The sequence below is a fragment of the Phacochoerus africanus genome, chromosome 4 (assembly GCF_016906955.1).
Source record: "Phacochoerus africanus isolate WHEZ1 chromosome 4, ROS_Pafr_v1, whole genome shotgun sequence".
NCBI lineage: Eukaryota > Metazoa > Chordata > Mammalia > Artiodactyla > Suidae > Phacochoerus > Phacochoerus africanus.
The window spans coordinates 55,839,058-55,850,890 of NC_062547.1; positions in this window are offsets into that span (position 1 = coordinate 55,839,058).

Sequence of the window (11,833 nt, forward strand, 5' to 3'; positions counted from 1 at the left end):
TACTAAAAAAGATATTCTATGCCCAAAGACAAAGAGGAGGAAACATCAAGACAATAGGAGGGGAACTTTCACAATATAAGCAGTCCCATACCTGCTTGGTGTATGACCCATAGACTGGGGTAAAAAAACCTATATTACAAAGGCTCTCCCACAGGAGTGAGCGTTCTGAACCCAATATCAGTTTCCCCAGCCAGGGGGTCTGGCATTGGAAGGAGGAGCCCCCACAGTATTTGGCATTGAATGCCAGTAAGGATGTGTGCAAGGGCTCCACAGAAGTGGGAGAAACAGAAATTCCACTTTTGGAGGGTGCACAGAGGATTTCATGTGCATTGGGTCCCAGGGTGAAGCAGAGACTCCATAAAAATCTGGGTCAGACCTACCTACAGTTCTTGAAGTGTATCCTGGGAAAGTAGGGACAGCTGTGGCTCATTGTGGGGGCACAGCATTGGAGGCAGAGGTCCCAGAAATATTCATCAGTGTGAACTCCCCTGGAGTCTGCCATTTTGGAAAAATCTGGCACCACCCACCAGGGCTCTGAAGGCCCAGGCCAAACAACAAATGAGGTTGGATCACAGGCCCACCCATCAGCCAACAAACTGCCTAAAGTCCTCCTAAGCATACAGCTGCCCCTAATCACATACAGATACATAGCCCCATCCACTAGAGGGGGAAGACTCAGCTCTACCTATCAGTGGGCAGGTACCAACCCTCTGATCTGAAGGCTGAAGCAAGCCCATTTATCAATCTCCCCCATAAGGAGGCAGACAACGAGAGAGGTTACAACCCTCTAGCCTGCAAAAATGAGACCAGACAAAAAGAAAAGTCAGAGGAATATAAACCAGATGAGGGAATTAGAGAAACACTCAGAAAAAGAGTGAACTCATGCATGAAAAAGACTTTATAGTAATGATAGTAGAAATGATAGAATATCTTGGAAAAAAATGGAGGCAAAGATTAATTAATCACAAGAAACTTTTAACAAAGAAATAGATTTAAAGATTAAGTAAGCAAAGATCCAAATTTCAAAAACCAAAATAAAAAAAATCACTAGAAGAAACCAATAGCAGATTATAGAAGGCAAAATAAGCAAGGTGGGAGATAGACTGGTGGAAAACACTGATGTGAAAAAGTGTAAAGGGAAAAAAAGAAAGAAAAGAAAATGAGGAGCATCTAAGGGAACTCTGAGTAACCTTAAATGTACAAATATTCACACTATAGGGGTGTCAGAAAAAAGATAGAAAGGCCCAGATAAAATATATGAAAAGTTAATAGCCAAACACTTCTCTAACATGGGAAATAAATAATTCACTCAAATACAGGAAGCAGAAAAAATACCATATAAAATAAACACATTGAGGAACACCCCTAGACACATATTAATCAAATTGACCAAAATTATTGACAAAGAGAAAATATTGAAAGCAATTATGGAAGAACAATAAATAGCATACAAGGTAACCCCAGTCAGGTTGTCAGCTGATTTTTCAGTAGAAACCCTAAAGGCCAGAAGGGAGTAGCCTGATACACATAAAGTCATGAAAGGGAAGAAACCTCCAAACAAGAATATTCTGCCCAGGCTCTCATTCAGATTTTAATAAGAAATAAAAAGCTTTACAGACAAGAAAAAGCTAAGAGAATTCAACACCACTAAACCATCTTTACAGAAAATACTACAGGACTTCTCTAGCTGTAGAAGAAAAGCCACAACCAGAAGCAAGAACATTAAAAATGAGAAGGCTCACCAGTAAAGGCAAACGTATAATAAAGACAGGATATCAGCCATACACAAATATGAAATAAAAATTGGCAATTGTGAGAAGAGGTGGATACACATACATGATACTGGAGATGCATTTGCAATTAAGAAACCAGCAACTTAAATCAATATTGTATGTATAGATATAGATAGATAAATAGATAGATAGAGAGAGAGAGAGAGAATAACTCCTATATCAAAACCTCATAATAAAGGCAAAACAAAAACCTTCAATAGATACACACAGAAATAAGAAAAAGCAAAAAATATGCAACTCTAAAGGGAGTCATCAAACCAGAAAAGAAAAGAACAAGAGAAGAAGGAAAGAAAAAAGACCAACAAAAAATAAATCCAAAGCAATCAACAAAATGGCAAAAGAACTTACATATCAATAATAACTTTAAATGTAAATGGACAAAATATTGCAAACAAAAGAATAGACTAGCCAAATGGATACAAAAACAAGAGCAATATATACTCTGTCTACAGGAAACCCACTTCAGCTCTAAGGATACATAAAACCTTAAAGTGAGAGGATGGAAGAAAATATTCCATGCAAATGGAAATCAGGAAAACTAGAGTAGAAATATTCATATTAGAGAAAATAGACATTAAAATAAAGACTGTTAAAAGAGACCAAGAAGGTGAGTACATAATGATCAAAGGATCAATCTAAGAAAAATATGTAAAAATATAAATATATATTTATCCAACATAGGATCACCTCAATTATATAAGGCAACTGCTAACAGCCTTAAAAGGAGAACTCAACAATTGCACAATAATAGTGGGGGAATTTAACACCACACTTAGAGCAATAGACAGCTCCTCCAGAGGTAAAATCAACAAGGAAACACAGCCCTTAATGATGCATTAGACCAGATAGACTTAATAGATATTTATAGTATATTCCATCCAAAAGCAGCAGAATACACATTCTTCTCAAGTGCACATGGAACATTCTCTAGGATAGATCATATTCTGGGAAACAAATCAAGCCTCACTAAATTTTTAAAAAATATTGATATCACATCAAGCATCTTTTCTGACCACAATGCTATAAGACTAGAAATCAACAACAAGAATAAAAAAAAAGCTTCAAAAACCATGAATGTGTGGAAACTAAACAACATGCTACTTACTATACAACCATTGGATCACTGAAGAAATCAAAGTGGAAATTAAAAATACCTAGAAGTAAATGGCAAAAAAGATACAATGATCCAAAAACAATGGGATGCATCAAAAGCGGTTTTATTTATTTTTTATTTTTTGTCTTTTTAGGGCAACACCCACAGTATATGGAGGTTCCCAGGCTAGGGGTCTAATCAGAACTGTAGCTGCTGGCCTATGCCACAGCTTCAGCAATGCCAGATCCAAGTAGCATCTGCAAACTACACCACAGCTCAGAGCAATGCCAGATCCTTAACCCTCTGAGCGAGCCCAGGGATGGAACCTACAGCCTCATGGTTCCTATTCAGATTCGTTTCTGCTGCACCCTGATGGGAACTTCCCAAAAGCAGTATTAAGAGGGAAGTTCATAGTAATACAAGGCTACCTCAGAAAACAAGAAAAATCTCAAATACACAACCTAACTTTGCACCTAAAGCAACTAGAGAAAGAACAAACAAAACCCAAAGTTAGCAGAAAGAAAGCAATAATAAAATACCAGAGCAGATATAAATGAAAAAGAAACAAACAAAAAAAAAACATAGAAAAGATCAATAAAATTAAAAGATGGTTCCTTGAAAAGATCAACAAAATTGATAAAAAACTTAACCAGACTCATAAAGAAAGAAAGGGATTCAAATCAATCAAATTAGAAATGAAAGGTGAGAAGTTACAACAGACATCACAGAAATACAAAGAATCATAAGAGACTATTGCAAGCAACTGTTATGCCTATGACTTGGACAACCAAAAAGAAATGGACAAATTTTTAGAAAGGTACAATCTTCTAAGACTAATCCAGGAAGAAATAATTTAAAAAAAAGATAAATGGACCAATAGCAAATACTGAATTTGAAATTGATTAAAAAATTTCCAACAATCAAAAATCCAGGACCAGATGGCTTCACAGGCAAATATATTAAAAATTTAAAGTGTCAACAGTACACTTCTGAGACTATTCCAAAAAAATTCTGAGGAAGGCATGTTCCCAGAGTCATTTTATGAGGCCACTATCACCCCAATACCAAAACCAGACAAAGGTAGCGCACACACACACACACACACACAAAGACAATTATAGAACAATATTACTGATGAAAATAAATGTAAAAATCCTCAAAAAAATACTAGCAAATGTGATAGAAATCCCAGAAATAAACCCAAGCACCTATGGTCAACTAATATATGACAAGGGAGGCAGGAGCATACAGTGGAGAAAAGACTATAACTTCAATAAATGGTACTGGGAAAGTTGGACAGGTACATATAAAAAATGGAATTAGAACATTTTCAAACTCTATACACAAAATAAACTCAATGAATTAAACACTTAAACATAAGGCCAATTACTATAAAACATCCAGAGGAAAACATAGGCAAAACACTCTTTGACATAAATCAGTTATTTTATTCACCTCTTCAAATAATGACAATACAAAGAAAAGTAAACCAATGGGAACTAATTATACTCAGAAACATTTCACAGTAAAGGAAACCATAAACAAAATGACTACACACGGAATTGGAGAAAATATTTGTAAATGAAGTGACTGACAAGGGATTAATCTCCAATATATATAATAAACTTCTTCAGCTTAGTATAAAAAAAAAACATGAAAAGATGTTCAACATTACCAATTATTAGAGCAATGCAAATCAAAACCAATATGAGTTAATACCTTACAGCCAGAATGGCTATCATCAAATTGTCTATAAATACTAAATACTGGAGAGTGTGTGGGGAAAATGAAACCCTCTTACACTATTGGTGGGAATGTACATTGGTGTGACCACTATAGAAAACAGTATAAAATATCCTCAAAAAACTTAAAATAGAACTCACATACAATACTGCAATCCCACTCTGGGGCATCTATCCAGAGAAAAACCAATTTGGAAAGGTACAGTCACCCCAATTTTCACTGAAGCACTATTTGCAATAACCAAGACATGAAACAACCTAAATGTCCCTCAACAAAGGAATGTAAAGAAGATGTGGTACATATATGCAATGTAATATTACTCAGCCATAAAAACAAATGAAATAATGCCATTTGCAAGCAATATCGAGGGACCTAGAAACTATCATACTATGTGAAGTTAGACAGAAAACAAACATCATTTGATATCACCCATACGTGTAATCCTTAAAAAAGTATACAAATGAACTTATTTGCAGCACAGAAACAGTGTCGTAGATTTTGAAAAACCTATGGTTAACAAAAGGGACAGGTTGAAGTGTGGGAGGGAAGGATCAGGGTTTTGTGATTAGCATATGCACACTGAGGTATATGAAACAATTGGCCAGTGGAGACCTGTTGTATAGCACAGAGCATCTACTAGTATTCTTTGATAGTCTATGTGGTAAAAGAATCTGAGAGAGAATGGATATGTTTGTACATATGACTGGATCACTATGTTGTACAGCAGAAATTAGCACAGACTCATAGGTTAACTATACTTCAATAAAAATTAAACAAAATAAGTTGTCCTTATCAATGTAAAATATAATCTTACATCTGTAAGATGCGTTATGAAGGCCTAATAGTAACCACAAAGGAAAAATCTACCAAAGATGTGCAAAAGATAAAGGAATCAAAGTGTACCACTACAGAAAGGAAGGCATTAATACAAAGGAAGGCATTAATAGAGGAAAAAAGGAATGAGGAAACTACAAAACATCTAGAAAATAGTCAATAAGATGTCATTAGTAAGTCTTTATGTATCAATTATTACAATAAGTTTAAGTTGATTGAATTCTCCAAACAGTAGGCATTGAATAGGTAGAGAGATTGGGGGAAAAAAAATCTATGCTATTTATCAGAGATGCACTAAAGGTTTAGGAACACGTGAAATTCCAAAGTTAATGGATGAAAAAAATATATTCCATACAAAAAAGAAACAAAAACAGTAAGAGTAGTCCTACTTATGTTAGATAAAATAGACTTTCATCCCAAAGTGTTAATTAAAGCTAAGGTCTACTTATAACGATAAAGATGATTAACTCATCAAGAAGTAACAGTCATAAATATATATGCCGTTAATATATTAGGCAAATAAATAACACTTAGGGGATAAATGGACAACAATGAAATAATTATAGAGGACTCTAGCACCACAATTTAATAGTGGATATCATCTGGACAGAAAATCCACAAGAAAACTTTAGACTTGAACTATTCTGTACACCAAAAAAACTTATAGGCATATGAAGTGCATTCCATCAAACAGCAACAGAATACACATTTTCATAGGTCATTAGCTTGGTCACCCAAAAAGTCTTACACGTTTAAGAAAACTGAAATCAGACCAAGTATATTTTCCAATCACAATGACATAAAACTAGAAATTGATAATAGAAGGAAAACTGGAAAATTTTAGTAATAACACCTGTGTAAGTAAAAAATAAATAATTAAATTAAACAATCTAAATTTACACCACAGAAAAATCAGAGAATGAAAAAACTAAGCTCAAAATTAATAGGAAATATTATTTCCTATAAATGAAGGAAATAAGTATTAAAACAGAAATAAAATAGAGATCAGAAAAATAATAGAAATGATTAATACAACTAAGAGCAGTTTTTTGGAAAAAAAATAAATTTGGCAAACATTTTACCTAGAAAATTAAGTGGATGACTAAAATTTAAAGTTTTGGAACAAATGTCCCAGAATATTCTAGGATATTTTCTATAAGGCAGGGAACAAAATATTGTATCTTGTAATTCTCATCATGAAGAAGAAAGAATAATACCGAATAGCCCTCTTTGACTTGGAGGCAACATTTTCCACCTCTAGGAGTACTTCTGCTGATAATGTAAGTGTCATAGAATGTGACATATATGATGGGGCCAAGAAGGAAATCTCTGTGCAACAAGTCTTGACTGAATTGCTAGTAGCCCTGATGTTTTTGCCAGTGTTTAGTAGTCATTGGTGGGAAGAGATTCCAAGTGCAGTTTCTGGTGAACAACAGTAAGAGAACCACGATGGAGACATCTATGCTTTTGGAAAAAATAATATATTCATGGAAACAATATGATATACAGAAATATCGGGCATGATTTTGCACTTAGGTAGAAATGGAGTATCTGATTATAGTCACTTGATGAATATATATATATATTTCATGAACCCATTCTTATGCCCAAAGGAGAGATTCCTTATAATTAGGAGGTGAAGAATAAAAAAATAAACAAATAAACAAATGCAAGTTTGAATTCTGGATGATATAACTTCGCATGAGGTGACCGAAAGACAATAGGTGTTTGAGATTTAAGTCCAAGAGTCAGAGTTTTGGGTAATACACCTTATTATTTACTTTATATGGAAGTATAGATGCTCCAAAGTTCTAGTATATGCCAACACATATGCAGCAGCAAACGAATTGGCAGTTAGGTCAAGGGTCCCAATGAAGAATAATTAAAATATTGGGGAATAGAAGGTTTTGAGGGACATAGAAGTGGACACTGAATGAGAATATTTAGATGATGTATTATAATGCCTACCAAAGAGAACACAACACAGATGAAATATTAAACAAATTCATAGAAAAATAATTCTTCTAGTTGATGTCCATCAGTATATATTATGAGCTGGTAATAGTTACATAATAATGCAGTACTCATGTTACAGAGTAGGGGTTTGTGCATTTATCCCACATTATGGACTTCTACTCACCAAGGTTGTTCTATATAGAGTTACTATGAATTTTTCAACATGTCATTAACAGAAACAATTACCCTGATAGGGAATAATCCCTGGGAAAAACCAATTGGCCAACTGGTGGAAAGTTAATTATACTGGGCCAATTCCTCCTGGAAGATACTCATTTTGACTGAATGTTCTACAAAATTCTAGAAAAAATTTCTAGAAATGGGATTATATTTACTGCTCCCAAGTTACTAGCCAGAACCACTAAGAGCTTTCAATGCATTTAATCAATCAATATGGAACCCCATATAAAATTAATCTGACCAACTGTTTTACACCACAGCACAAGATGTTTAGTGAATATATATAACCATGAGATCCACTTTTGTATTGAACACTCAACTGCCCAAGACCTGCCAGTCCAAATGTGCAATGAAACAGCCTGTTGAAAACACAGTTGAGGTGACTGGTTGAAATGATACTACAGGAGGATGGGATGCCATACTCCAGGATACAGCATCTATTCTAAATAGATAAACATAATAGAGTTCTCTATTTTCTTGAACATATGGGCCTTGTTATAAAGAAACAGAGGTATGACAAATTTAAAGTTACCCCTAGTGACAACTTGGAGAGTGTGTCATACTGTTTCCTCTTCTTTTGGGTTCTGCTGGTTAAAAATAATTATTTCCCATTAGGGGAAAAATACCACCAGGGTATTTATAAAACTACCACCAAGTACCATAAAAGTTCCATTGAATTTTAAACTACCCCTGGGAAATTTAAATTTTAAATTCCCCCTGGGAATTTATGTTCCTCATGCTAAATAACAAGCCAAAAATGATAGAAATCACCATCCTATATGTATGTAGTAACTACCCTTCTCATTGGGAGGTGTTAGGGAGAAGTTTTACAAAGAATGCAGTGATTAATTTGTTTGATACTCAGGTGATCTGCTTGGGTATCTCTTGGCACCTTTTTGTTCAATTATGTCAACAAATCTGTAAGTGTACCAGATGTAAGAATAAGATTCTCAGTCACACTACCACATAGACTATCTGCTCATTGGTTGGATACCTCATCAAATTGTTCCATCATCCTTCCTTTTAAAGTTTTTCTAGTGAATGAATTCTGGACCTCTCCCTGACAATGTATTATTCTGATATGTTAGTTAGTATTTTACTATTTACATTTCTAAAATTACATTATTAGAAGATAGATTCTCCAAAAATATACATGTAAGTGTATCCAAGTGGCATAAATTTTGATGTGCCATGCACATCATTTTTGGAGAACTAATGAAATGATTTCCTCAGTGCTTGAGAATTCTGCTAGCATCTCATTTATAGCTGTTGGCCTTCTCTAAGGAATTGACATCAGATGTAGAGAATGGCTTCATCCAAGGTCACCCCCACTTCCTGGGTGCAATGTGCATTGCATGATTGTATGGGATTATAAGACCTCTTCCAGTCATCTCAATTTGGGAAAATTCTGAAGGATCACCTAAATAAGAACTGTCCTTGAGTCCAGAGAAGGTCCCTATAATGTCTATATTGCAAACCAATTTCTCCTTATTCCCACCTTTTCTTTTTATCTCCAACCTTGGGTCAAATTTTAAGAACTCTAATCTCTGAATCTGCACTTTGAAACACACTATATATATGATGGAATTCTCAATCAAAAAAAAAATTTCTTTCTCCATTACTACCAGTGATTATTTGAAGGCTGTTGACAAAGAATTGTTATCTAAATAATATCTTAGCTAATACTTATTATGGAAACAAGTGCTAGGCAATATTTGTAGGGATGCAGTTCAAATACTTTGATGATGGATTAAGATAAATTTAAAAATTAGTAACAATGAGCAGTGAAAATATGGATAGAGTATCATTTTTACATGACTTAAATTTACAAATGAACATTTTAATTGAACATTTTAAATGTTCTCTTTATTCCCTTGTTAGAATATAGACAAAAAGTCATAGGTGTCACATAAACCACAGCAATAACTTCTCAGATCCGCCTCCTAGAGTAATGACAATAAAAACAAAAAATAAACAAATGGGACTTAAAAGTTTCTGCACAGAAAAGTAAACCCTAAACAAAACAAAAAGAAAACCCACAGAATAGGAAAACATATTTGCAAATGAATTGGCTTGCAAAGGATTAATCTCCAAAATTTGTAAACACATCCTGCAGTTCGATACCAAAAAATCAAACAACCTCATCAAAAAATGGGCAGATGATCTAAACAGACAGTTCTCCAAAGAAGACATATGATGGCACAAAATATATGAAAAGATGTTCAACATCACTCATTATTAGAGAAATGCAAATCAAAGCCACTATGATGAACCACCTTACACCAGCCAGAATGGCCAGCATCAAAAAGTCTACAAACAGTAAGTGCTGGAGAGGGTGTGGAGAAAAGGGAACACTGTTACACTGTTGGTGGGAATGTAAGTTTGTACAACCACTGTGGAAAACTGTATGGATATTTCTCAGAAAGCTGAAAATAGAATTACCATTTGATCCAGCAATCCAACTCCTGGACATCTATCCAGAGAAAACCATGAGTCACAAAGACACATGTACTCTGATGTTCATTGCAGCACTCTTTGCAATAGCCGAGACATGGAAACAACCTAAATGGCCATTGACAGAGGAGTGGATCAAGAAGACGTTGTATGTATACACAAAGAATATTGCTCAACCATTAAAAGGAAATATACCAATATTTGCAGCAACATGGATGCACTTTGAAATTATGCTAAGTGAAGTGAGTCAGACAGTGAGACACCAATATCATATGCCATCACTTACATGTGGATTCTAAAAAAATGAAACAATGAACTTCTTTTCAGTACAGATATTGACACACAGACTTTGAAAAACTTATAGTTTCCAAAGGAGACAGGTTCGGGGGTGGTGGGATGGGCTGGGGGTTTGGGATGGAAATGCTATAAAATTGGGCTGTGATGATCAATGCACAACTATAAATGCAATAAAACTCATTGAGTAATTAAAAAAAAATCATAGGAGTGCCAAAGAGTAGATGACTATCTGTCTTCACAGTATCATTCACACAAGGTTATGCTTTTCAATTATTTCTAATTTCCATTGGTTAAAATTGGTAACTTCTTATTCTTTTTTTTTTCCAAATTCTGGGAATCACAAAAGTTTTGTACTGAAAATCTTTTTCGTAATTTTAAGCAAATAGGATTAAAATTATTGAATAAATTTAAAATAAATTGAAAGATAGACCTTAACTCACAAAGAATAATCTGACTCTATATATTTATAATATATAATACATGCAACAGATAACAATTATACAATTCTCTGAATCAGCACTTAGAGTTCTCTGAATGCACATATGCATATATGTGCTTTGAGAGACAGAGACAGAAAAGAAAGAGGGATTTAGAGAGACTAAGAGACACAGAGAAACAAAGGAGGGTGGGAAAAGAGAGAGTGTGAGAGTGAGAGATATATTATTTTGTTTTTTTGAGATGTAAATTTTACTATGGCATTGATGCAATTTATTAAATAAACAGAAATCAGTATATCTAACAACAATTTAAATAAATGCCACAAGATTTACACTTCTTTAAGTTTGTTTATTCACTTATTCACAGTGACGTTTACATTCTTTATGGAAAGTCAGAAAAAAATGTTTTATTTTATCATCAATGTTCTTTATTTTATGCCAGGCATCTTTAGGGAATGTGTTACCAACTAGCCTCTGTTTATATCTCTGTTTTCAGGACATCAAATGATAAGTTTTGGAGTTTATGTTGGGTTTATGGTGAATTCCATAATGAAAGAGAGGAATTTACTGTGGTGTTTAGAATAACTCTCTGGGGATTGTAGTTAACTACAAGTCTCTAATCTAGAGACATGCACCACCAGATGGAACCAGTTCTAGGGGGACACAAACTGGATTGACAAATTTCTGGAGCCTCAAGGTATTCTCAAGAATAACTTGAGAAACCAAACTCTCGTGGACCAATTTCAAGGGTATCACTTTCCACACAAGTATGATTTTCACATCCTGGAGTTCCAGCATGTTTTCACTATAATAAAGAGTGAAAAATTCTCTTATGGTTTTGAGAAGAGAAAATTAATCATTTGAAATATGCTCAGAGCTCTTTTTTCCCCTATCAAAAGCCTGTTCTCAATAAAAGACTATTTACCAGAGTTTAATCTATTTATGTTTTACACAGTGTAGCCAATCTAAGGGAAAGGAAAAAACTA